This window comes from Chlorocebus sabaeus, chromosome 1 (genome assembly GCF_047675955.1).
Source record: "Chlorocebus sabaeus isolate Y175 chromosome 1, mChlSab1.0.hap1, whole genome shotgun sequence".
Lineage (NCBI taxonomy): Eukaryota > Metazoa > Chordata > Mammalia > Primates > Cercopithecidae > Chlorocebus > Chlorocebus sabaeus.
In genome coordinates this window covers 78,520,948-78,530,669 of record NC_132904.1, presented here as the reverse complement: position 1 = coordinate 78,530,669, position 9,722 = coordinate 78,520,948, and positions in this window count along the sequence as shown.

The following is a 9,722-nucleotide window of genomic DNA, read 5'->3' as shown; positions in this document are numbered from 1 at the left end:
CAAGAGCAGAGATTTTAGCTATTGATTTCCCTCACCCTCTCCCTGACAGGTCATAGGAGAGTAGTGCCTTGATAGGGACAGTGGTTGTGTTCCTCTACCAATGACCACAGTTTCTATCAGATGATTAATCTCCCCTGGCCGCAACTTCCACAAAGTCTTCTCCCTTCCACTGTCCTTTTGGTCATCCAGCTGAGTGTCAAAGACTCCCTAAAATAGTTCATGCATGAGTGCTTAGCTATCTCTTGTCGATTTCCTTATCTCCCTGCACAAATTTGCAAACAGCTTTCTTTCTTTTCTTTTCTTTTCTTTTCTTTTCTTTCTTTCTTTCTTTCTTTCTTTCTTTCTTTCTTTCTTTCTTTCTTTCTTTCTTTCTTTCTTTCTCTCTCTCTCTCTCTCTCTCTCTCTCTCTCTCTTTCCTTCTTTCTTTCTTTCTTTCTTTCTTTCTTTCTTTCTTTCTTTCTTTCTTTCTTTCTTTCTTTCTTTCTTGTCTGTCTCTCTCTGTCTGTCCTTCCTTCCTTCCTTCCTTCCTTCCTTCCTTCCTTCCTTCCTTCCTTCCTTCCTTCCTTCCTTCCTTCTTTCTTTCTTTCGGGTGTACCATCTGTTTCCATCCAGAATCCTGTTAAACAGGAGTTGATTCCTAGAGAAGTGCTTGGAAATGCCCATCAGAACTGGCAGTAGAGGAGGTAAGCATAGTGTAGTAGCACAAAAGGCCTGGGATGGGATTTGGGTTCCCAGTATGTATCCCTTCTTAACCATTTATACCGCATTTCAAGTGAAAAGAGTTCTACACGTACACCTATCCTCTGGCCTGACTGACATAAATTAGCCACTTCGCTTTACTTGCTGAAATCTAATATATGCCAACATTTCAATTTCTTCCAGCATTTTTATAAGCTGTAAATTTGTGTGGGAGTCTTCCAGTAATTCAGTGAAGATTCTGAGCATAGTTGCATAAATATTTTAAATTCTTCAGAGTGGAAAGATACAAAGGGAAGTGATGTTTCAGAAAGATTCAGAACCCTCTTACCTAACACATTTTTTTTTCCCAAAGTACTCAGCAATAAGCCTATTTATGATAAAATAACGAAATAACCAATTTTTGAACGTTTAAAGGTGACATTTAGAAGCTTTTAACTTTAACTTACCAACTAAGAGCATCTACACTTCAATTGCTCGTAGAAATGTCATTTCACATGAAAAATAAAAAACTTTTAAAATAATGTTCTTTCCTGATCAGGTTGCTTTCTCTGTCAATTTCTCTCGAAAATATGCTCTTTTTTTTTCCAGAGAGATGTTTAGTGAATATCATTAAATAGGAATGAAACTAATACTTCATAATTTTGACTTTTTTTTTGAAAGCAAATCTTTATTATTTTCTAGGCCAAAGACAACTAATAAAAATTGTATTTTTTCTCCATAATAAAATACAGTGATATTGTAGGCAAATATAACAGCACTAAGATGAATCTACTGTTGTGTCTTTAAGATTAAAAAAAGTCTATGTGGATATGTATTTATACAATCCATTTGAGCCTGAAATGAACTTTAAGAGCTCTGTCCTTGCACCCTATAAAAAAGATAAGAAGGTAGAAAGACACACACGGACTTATTCTTAAAACCTGAGAACTGCAGGACTATCTTGTTGATTAATACAATAAACATCATTTTTTACAGAATAAAGAATAGCATGGCTCTAAGAGATGGCCCTTCATTTCTACCATAGCAGTCATTAGTATATCTTAACTTTACATGTGTTCAGGATATTCATGGTCCTTTTTGTCCCCTTTCAAGACGCTGGGACTTTAAATTACTGCTCAAGAGCTAGGAAGCAAGATGGGGCTATTGGATTTAGCATCATATATTTTTCCAAGCGGTATACACAGCACTTTTTAAATATGTATGCAGCCCGTTTTAGACTGTAATCTCTTTTCAGTTATTTATACCACTGACGGGCTTTAGATCCTTATTTCTGACACTATAATTTAATGCCATGACACAAGCCCCAGATTTACAGTTTCCACTGCTGGTCTGAGAGTTCCATTCCACTTCCCTCTGATACAGTGAATTCAGTGGATTTGTGGAAGGGAATTTCATCAGCAGGGTTTTTTTTCTTTGTTTCTTTACAATACATTTTTGAAACTCAATATTAACTTGTCTCCCAAGAAGTGCTCTGGCACCAGGTTTTGAAGCATATTTTGTAGTTCCTGATTTTCTATAACTGACATTCCATTGTATTTATCTACCAAAATTCACATATCATTCATTGAAAGTTTAATATGAATATGTACACATTATTTAACCCTGTAGGCATTACCTCTCATCTGTAAAATGGGCATAAAATACCCATTTCATGATGTTGTTAAAAAATTGAGTTTTTGCATGTGGAACACTGAGAACAATGTGTAGAACATACCAAGAAGCAGTATAACATAATGTTTAAGAGTGTTAAAGTTGGAGGCTATGCACTATATAATTTTAGAGTTGCTGTTACCATAGATTATGACAAGAATGATGTCTTCTGGAATAACTCAATGCGATAGCCCTGCCTTTGACCTCCAGACTCTTACAATTTATCTCAAAGGAAAAGGAGCCAACAGAGCAGATATATGTAGAAAATTGCGTGCCACAGTATCATTTGAATAAATAAGCAGGAATAATTTAAATGTCAACAAAACAGATCTGTGTAGTGAATTATGTTGCATATAAATAATGAAATACATGCTCTGCAATTTTTAAAAAAGAATGCAAAATGCAAAATGGTCTGTATTGACATTCTATATATTCTATAATATATTGAAAAAAACAAATTCCAGAAGTGTATATGTACCAAGATTCAATGTTTTCAATATATATTAAGTACATAGGGAAATGTTTAATATTGATACTAAACTATTAACCAGTGATTATATCTACAGGGCGGAATTACAGTAAATTTTCATTTGCCAAGCATCAGATTGTTGTAATTTTGTAAACAAAAAAGTTATGTATCAAAATTCTTAATAAATACCTATTTAATAATATATTATTTCTAGTTAACAACCTTTAATTAATATCCATTGCCTATAGGATAAAACTCAGAATCTTCATAAACTGCAACCCTGCCTGACTGCCCAATATCTTCTCCTAATATCCACCTTGCCACATATTCCCAAGTTATAGAGAATAATCATAGTTCTCATTAATATATTGTCAGATAACTTGAGGATTTTGCTCATTCTTGTTTTCCCTACTTATCATGCATACCTCTGTGAGAGACTCTATTGCAATTGCCTTTTCGTATATCCATCTCTCATTATATATTTTGATATACTTGATAAAAGTATCCACTGGATCCACTTGATAAAAGAGAACTAACAGAGTGACTAACACATGACAGTTCTTTAACAAATGCTTATAAAACTAAAACGAACTACACTAATATTTTGGGAGTTTCGCAGGCTAGTGTGAGCTCACACACACAAAGATATTCTAAGCAACATTATAATATAAGCTGAACCTTGACCAGTAGCAAATTTGAGAATATTAGTTGCAGCTGGGCATGGTGGCTTACATCTGTAATCACGGCACTTTGGGAGGCTGAGGCGGGTGGATCACGAGATCAGGAGTTCGAGACTCTCTTGGCCAACATGGTGAAACCCCATCTCTACTAAAAATACAAAAATTAGCTGGGCGTTGTGGCATGCACCTGTAGACCCTGCTACCCAGGAGGCTGAGAGAGAATAGCTTGAACCCAGGAGGCAGAGCTTGCAGTGAGCCGAGATCATGCCACTGTACTCCAGTCTGGCGAAAGAGCGAGACTCCATTAAAATAAACAAAAAAAAAAAAAAAGAAAAAAATTAGTTGCAAGCCGTGTTCCAACAGGCAACATAGGATGATTGTTAAATATATGACATTATAATAGTTCATTGCTTTGTGTAATTAAAATTCCAACAGTATGTTAAATATATACAGAGATTTAAAGAAAGAGCATGACTTGTTGCATTAAAACGGGAGCAAGTAGATAAGGTTATTGAATAGAGTTATAGGCCTCTTATAAAAACACCTGGGAATAAAGAAAGCACCAAGAAACATAAGATTGGACAAAAATAAGTAGAGAACTAATTACACAGAAATAATGTAGCTTTAAAAGAAGAAAATGTAACATAAGAGATTGAGTCTGAGATTGGTGAAGTGAGACAATACAGAGGATGTCTAAAAGACTCTTCTTAAGAATCTTTTAATTAAAGTACCAACAGAAGCTTTTTATGATACTGCTTCATTTCTTTAAATGAATCTATTTAAATGGATGCTATATTATTTGGGGCTATTTAAATTACTTATAAAAGAAATCAATTCTTACTTTATTTGGTAATGTATCTATCTTCTTTATTCAAAAGAAGAGCCAAATAGAAGCTGAGATTTCCTAATTTCAGATCTAAATTTTATTGGGAGCAGCCAGTCTGACAAGCATAGACTAGACATCCAGTTGCCATTTATTCAGCAGGAGCAGCAAGACTCAATCATGTTTTTATAATATTATTTCCTGAAACTTGTGGCTATAACCATGAAGTTTGAGGTACTTACTGTTCTCCAAAACATGGACAGAAGACATTCCAATTGATGTTCACTGCTAATTAGTATTCATTAGAGCATAAAATACCCTAGATTGTTTCTCTTGGATTGCTTATCTGTACTTGTGTGTTCATTCATTCATTCATTCACTTATCCATCCAACTATCTACCTCTCCATCCATTTATTCATTTTCAAACTAAGTTTTAGGGCTGGCACTGTGATAAATGCTATTCACAGTCATTAATCTATAGTTACAGTTATTATTTAACAGTGTATAGAATGGCAGAGGGTGGAAACATTTTGATATAAGTTAGAAAGTGCTATAATTATTTCTTGGTATATGTGTTAGAACTGAGACAGCACAAAGAACAGCTTATTAACTTTGTCCAATCAAGTGTACACAGTAGTAAAATCTGAGTTGAGTCTTAAAGAATATACATGGATTTTTTAAAGGAAGAAAAACAATAGCATGCAAAGCCTTAAAAGGAAGGAAGGGCTTTATGAGTTTTGAAAATAAGGAAAATAAATGGATGATGAGTTTGGAAGTATAGTGGGAAACAGATATAGAGAGGTGGATTGATTTCTGGTTATGCAGACCTTACTGTAGCATGTTAAGGAGTTATATTTTATCAATGATTCAATACCTTATTAAGAGGAAGGACTTCATTAGATGAGTGTTTTAGAAAAATTAATTTGCTAGTCATGAGGGTGAACTACAGTGGGATAGGATGAAAGCAGGACAACCAAATAGGTGGCTTATATAAAAGCTTAGGAAACAGATAGAAAAGCCCAGACTAAGGAAAATGTAGTACTGCACTTAATTTCTCTTAGTCATTAGGCTTTTCGACATAAACCAAAGTAAAACAAAATCATTGCAAAGAATAGAGCTCTGTTCTTATAAAGTGTTTCCCTTCAGTTGTGGCCTAATTAAGTGTTCCTGAAGTTTAAATAAATAGTCATGGGTATTTTTATAAAGGATGTGGAACAACCAATTAAAATTTTCATCGTGGCCTTTCAAAATTAATTATCCCTTAAATGCCACAGTCTAACCTATATCACAGATATTTAAGCATAAGAGGAAAAATGTTTGGATTTGAGTGAATCATAGTATTTAGTCTATCATATCTCATAGGGAAAATAATAGGTAATTTGAGACATACTACAGATCAGTGCTATTCAATAAAACTGTTGGTGATGATGGAGGTGTTCTATGTCGTTACTGTCCAATATGGCAGTTCTAGCCATATGTGGCTATTGAGCACTTAAAATGTGCCTAGTACAATGGAGTACCTGAGTTCTTGATATTTTAAAATTGTATTTAATACATATAAATTTAAAGTGAAATTTAAATAATCATATGTAGCCTAGTGGCTATGCTGTTGGGCAGCACAACTCTATAGACAGTGAAAAATCTGCAGACTCAGTTGGACAGTACTGCAATGTGTGGCTACAAAGAAGGCAGTGCAGGGCAGAAGATATAAAGTGGGGCAGGGGCTCAGGATGGAATTTTATTTCAGCACAGATAATTAATGAGCTATAGATAAGAATTTGCCCATAAACTTAGGTTCTCTCACTTGTACTGTGAAGTGATTGGCTGAATAATCATGATTATCCATTTAAGCTTCATGTTTCTATAGAAATAACTGATTGTCATAGTTCAACTGAATAAGATCTCATTGGAGAAAATGGCTTATTTTCCACAGTTTTCTTCATTCTTATAAAACTGGACTAGGTGTGAATTTGAGATACAAAAGTCAAGGATATATATTTTGAATAAGTTGAAAATGCAAAAGCAAATGTTACATTTGCTGAAAGCTGTTTGTTTTCAATCTAGTAATTTATATACACCTTACTTTATAATTTTCATTTATTGTCTTTCTTTTACTACATGTTACCTTCTATGATAGGCAGCCTCAATATGACTTTCAATTATCATCACTTCCTGCAGTTCATACCCTCGTTTTGTCTTCTTCCACATAGTATTGGTCTGTAAAAGTATGGCAAAAGTGATGTTAAGTCACTTAAGAGATTAGGGTATAAAAGACTGAGGCTTCCGTGCTTCCACCTTGGTCTCTCTCTCAGAGAACAGCCATGTGAATGATTCTTCTTGAAAGTAAATCTTTTAGCCCCAATCCAGTATTCAAATGATCCAGTTACATTGAAACTTATGAGAGACCTTGAGCCATCCAGCTAAAATGCCTCCAAATCCTGACCCTCAAAACCTGTAAAATAATAAATGTGGTTTTAAACTCTTAAGTAATTTGTTACATAGTAATAAACAGCTAATACACTTTGCTGACTAATCTCATTCTTTACTAATCTTTCATAAACACTAGTCATTAAAATATCTGTAGTCCCTAAAATATTTATCAATCCTTTAAGGCTCTATAAGTTCACAGTTTTTTGTGTGTAGATATTTCTTCCTCTGTCAAATATCTAACACAATGTTTTCTCTTTCAAATTCGGCTGGTGTCCTTTCTAGAGAATTCTATGGCCTCACCAATTTGAATTAAGCACCATCACCATTCTTGGTTAATAGAACCAGATGTGTCTTTATAGCAGCATAATTTATAATCCTTTGGGTATATACCCAGTAATGGGATGGCTGGGTCATATGGTACATCTAGTTCTAGATTCTTGAGGAATCGCCATACTGTTTTCCATAATGGTTGAACTAGTTTACAATCCCACCAACAGTGTAAAAGTGTTCCTATTTCTCCACATCCTCTCCAGCACCTGTTGTTTCCTGACTTTTTAATGATCACCATTCTAACTGGTGTGAGATGGTATCTCATTGTGGTTTTGATTTGCATTTCTCTGATGGCCAGTGATGATGAGCATTTTTTCATGTGTCTGTTGGCTGTATGAATGTCTTCTTTTGAGAAATGTCTGTTCATATCCTTTGCCCACTTTTTGATGGGGTTGTTTGTTTTTTTCTTGTAAATTTGTTTGAGTTCTTTGTAGATTCTGGATATTAGCCCTTTGTCAGATGAGTAGATTGCAAAAATTTTTTTGCACATGCACATGCACACGTATGTTTATTGCAGCACTATTCACAATAGCAAAGACTTGGAATCAACCCAAATGTCCATCAGTGACAGATTGGATTAAGAAAATGTGGCACATATACACCATGGAATACTATGCAGCCATAAAAAAGGATGAGTTTGTGTCCTTTGTAGGGACATGGATGCAGCTGGAAACCATCATTCTTAGCAAACTATCACAAGAACAGAAAACCAAACACCGCATGTTCTCACTCATAGGTGGGAACTGAACAATGAGATCACTTGGACTCGGGAAGGGGAACATCACACACCGGGGCCTATCGTAGGGAGGGGGGAGGGGGGAGGGATTGCATTGGGAGTTATACCTGATGTAAATGACGAGTTGATGGGTGCAGCACACCAACATGACACAAGTATACATATGTAACAAACCTGCACGTTATGCACATGTACCCTACAACTTAAAGTATAATAATAATAAATTAAAAAATAAATAAATAAATAAATAAATAAAAATGAAAATAAAACATTTAAAAAAAAAAAAAAAAAAAAATAGAACCAGATGCCCAGTCTAACTTAGCACTAGTCACACTGTTATGTTCACAAGATTGTGAGCTACTAAGATTGGGACCTTAGTCTTATTAATTTTACATAATGTCAGATATATTCCCTAACACAAAGAACTTGCTTATATTTTTAAAATTAAATACTAACAGAATGAAAGATTAAACACCATTAAATAAATATATTAGTTCAGATTATATATTGATGTGTGGTCATTTATTTCCTACAAAAGATAAATTTCATGTTTTTCAGTCTAAATGTATAATGCTCCCTCCAGCCATACAGACATACTATTTTGTCAAAATAATAAAGAGACATGAACAATATAAATTCAAACTGCAAGACAGCTGTGTCACATTTCCTGGACTATGTTGTATTCTCCATTTTGTAGCTCCACCTCCAGGATAACTGGTGAATCCTTAGGGTCATGGAAAGAAGCCTAGTAAGTGGATCTCTTTGTGCATAGGATTGTCTTTGTCTCATCATGCAGCACTCTGTTCTCTGGGACACAATATGTGACTCATAGTTCTGAATTAGAGGAGAAAGATGGTTTTAGCATTATAGTTGCACAGATCAAGCATTACTTCAGATTTAACCTGTTTTTAACCAGGGAGCTTGAAGTACCTAAGGAGGAAGACATTATATATTAAACTCGGAATAAAACGCCTAAATTCCTGGACATTACTAAAGTGTGTTGGTGACAAAAACTCCTGGAAAACTAGCTCGCCAATTCAGAAAATGTTACTGGCCTCATAAAGTAATGGTACAGATCTACAGACAGTTTAAATTGCCAAGGTCAGCGAAGATTACACTTGAGAGTTTGGGGATAACTGGGCATGGTGGCTCACACCTGTAATACCAGCACTTTGGGAGGCCAAGTCGGGCAAATCACCTGAGGTCAGGAGTTCAAGACAAGCCTGTCCAACATGGTGAAGCCCCATCTCTACTAAAAATACAAAAATTAGCTGGGCATGGTGGCGGGCACCTGTAATCCCAGCAAGAGTTAAACTCCATCTCAAAAAATAAAGAGAGAGAGTTTGGAGAGTTTGGGGAGATTATGTAATGATATTTACTCCAGTGATGTAAAAAGTTCATTTTATTAAAGTATTGATTACTTAAATGGCTTTATATCCTACACAACAAAGGTTAGATCACTTATTTGGGTGGGCATATTACACACTAAATGCAATAAGTGGAGCACTGCATTAGAGTGGAGCTGTTGCAATTTTTTGGATATTTTCTCAAATTGGTTCAACCTCTAAATTATAAATATAAAGTATTAGGAAACTGTCAGCAGAGATTAACTCCTTTTCCCTCACCAGGTTAATTTGAAACCTACCTGCTCTGCAGTGTCTTCAACAGACAGTGTGTTTTATTGAAATATACTCAAATTACAAAATGCATACTCATAAAATACTCAATGAAGTGAAAAAAATTTAATATTTTAATAAAAATTTTGATATGTAAAAAAAGAAAACTTTAAAAAGCAGTTTTGCTATGACTTTATCTTCAACCACAGAGTTGGAGAAGTTCAAGATAGCTCCATAATCAGTTCAGAAAATCCTTATGGGGTATTTTATTCACTGTGATAAAAAATG